Source organism: Silene latifolia, chromosome 11 (genome assembly GCF_048544455.1).
Source record: "Silene latifolia isolate original U9 population chromosome 11, ASM4854445v1, whole genome shotgun sequence".
Taxonomy (NCBI): domain Eukaryota; kingdom Viridiplantae; phylum Streptophyta; class Magnoliopsida; order Caryophyllales; family Caryophyllaceae; genus Silene; species Silene latifolia.
The window spans coordinates 180,264,369-180,266,565 of NC_133536.1; the positions used below are offsets into that span (position 1 = coordinate 180,264,369).

The 2,197-nt window shown below is 43.4% G+C and overlaps 1 long non-coding RNA gene across 1 annotated transcript; it reads right to left on the reverse strand.

The window, feature by feature from the left end:
- Nucleotides 1-623: 623 nt before the first annotated feature.
- LOC141615214 (uncharacterized) lies at nt 624-1,577 on the reverse strand. Its single transcript, XR_012529720.1, has 2 exons — nt 1,294-1,577; nt 624-826 (listed from the first exon to the last, which is right to left on the reverse strand). It is a non-coding gene; the product is annotated as an uncharacterized LOC141615214 (long non-coding RNA).
- Nucleotides 1,578-2,197: the final 620 nt, after the last annotated feature.

A 2,197-nucleotide genomic window follows, 5' to 3' on the forward strand; every position in this document is an offset into this window, starting at 1 on the left:
ACCCCTAGTTACTCGATCGAGTGCCCCAAAACGCGATTCTGGACTCGAAATCGTCAAAAACCTACCCGATCGAGTCAGCCTCACTCGATCAAGTACCACCCATACGTAATAGCTACCCGCATATTACGTCATATACTAACATGCTAACTTTATAAATCACATTATATCATATCAATTATGCTATTAATTGCCACGTTGTAAACATTCCATCATGCTATCATTTCATCAACAATGTCTATATATATATATAACATCACTTTTCTTTTATCTCATCAATTCCAATTCGAACATACGACCATCAACACATTCCATCACATTGTTACGCAAGTCACTAAGCACACACATGACTCAACACACACATTCCCCCATGTGACCGGTTCAAAGTTGTAGGGCGACCCCTTGCGACTTTAGGACGTCTCCCAAGCCTTTGCACTAGCTCCTACGACTTTTACCCCGAGTTCATTTTAATTGACTCCCTATGTTCATTAAGTTCATTGGTTACAGGTTTCAGGATCGTCTCTCTGATACCATTTGTAACACCCCCATACTCCGAGTGCCTTACCAGGACCACTCAGGTATGAAGACATCACCATCTCGGTCGCCCGAGGTATGATAATCAAATAGACAAAAGAGAAACAACATTTATTGTAAATAGTTTAAATGAATCAATACAATCCTCGAAACCAACTGAAAGTACAATACATTATTCCAAACTATCTGTTCTCAACTGAAATGTAAATAAAAGCTAAACTACAGCGGAAGACTCTATCGTCATGTCGTGGCCATCCCAGCTATCCCCGTACTCATCTCTATACCTGCTCAATATCTGCTCACCATCCCCGAATGGATCACCGCAGGTTTTACAAAACAACACCGGGGTCAGTACTAATCACACAATCAATATAGATAACAATAATAAGACAAACAGACAATTTGAATCCGCCACACACACACACACACACCAACTCCCATCATCTCAATATCGACCGTCCACCGGGACCAGCCGCGATGGGGGACCGCAGCCGTTCCCACCTAAGCCCCGCTCATCGTACGAGCGATAACCCTGTCCATTAATGTGCACATCCCCTTTCGTGGCGGGTTCCACGAAGGGCGAAACTAGGGCGTGAGATCACTCCCGCAAGTGACCCCACTCAGCCGAGAACGCATCTCGAGAGCCATAGAAACCAATCACAATCACAATCACAATCACAATCACAATCACATATTAAACAACTAACTACAGCACATCACCAATATCCCATTATGGGACTAATACTAAGTAGGAAATCCTACCTGGAAAGCACAACACGCAGACGGTATCTACAGCTGTATCAAAACGGCTCCTCTACGAATTCTCCTCCTATCATACATAACACATAAAGACTACCAATTACTTACTACTCATAAAACCCCCAAACCCTAAATTAGGGTTTGACCAAACCTAGCAAAACATTATAAAAATTATGCTAGAAGCTTACCCTCGACGCAAGGAATCCAACGACGCGAACTACGATACAAACTGACCGTCTGAACTCCGGGAATTGTCAAGAACGCGATTAGGAAGAAGACTAGTTGCTTTCTCTCTTAAACATGTTTTAGGTTTTGTAAAAAGTGATTTAGAATAAAGACGAATATGTTTAAATACCTTAATCGCGTAATTAACAAAACCCGAGAAAAACCCCCGATAAACCGGACACTCGATCGAGTACCCAAGGTACTCGATCGAGTACCCCCCTACTCGATCGAGTGCCCCAGCTACTCGATCGAGTACCCAACAGGTCAGAAACTGTTTATCTTCGCAACTTGCCCTTACTCGACAGAGTAAGGGCTACTCGATAGAGTACCCCCCAAGACATAAATACGGAGTATTACATGCGGTCAGCTGGAAGAGTTTCAAACAAAATGTTGTAGCATATTCTACCACTGAATCCGATTACTATGCCGCTTCGGAAGCAGCAAAGGAAGCTATATGGATGCGTCAATTCTTACAAGGACTTACGATAGTTCCTAGTTCGAATGACCCGATCACCATCTATTGTGACAATAGAGGTGCCATCTTCCAGGCTAAGGAGCCTAAGTCTAATAACAAGTCTAGACATGTACATCGGAAGGCTCACCTGATCCATGATTACGTGGAGCAAGAGGAGATAGTGATTGACAAGATAGCTTCGGATGCTAACATCGCGGACCCTCTCAC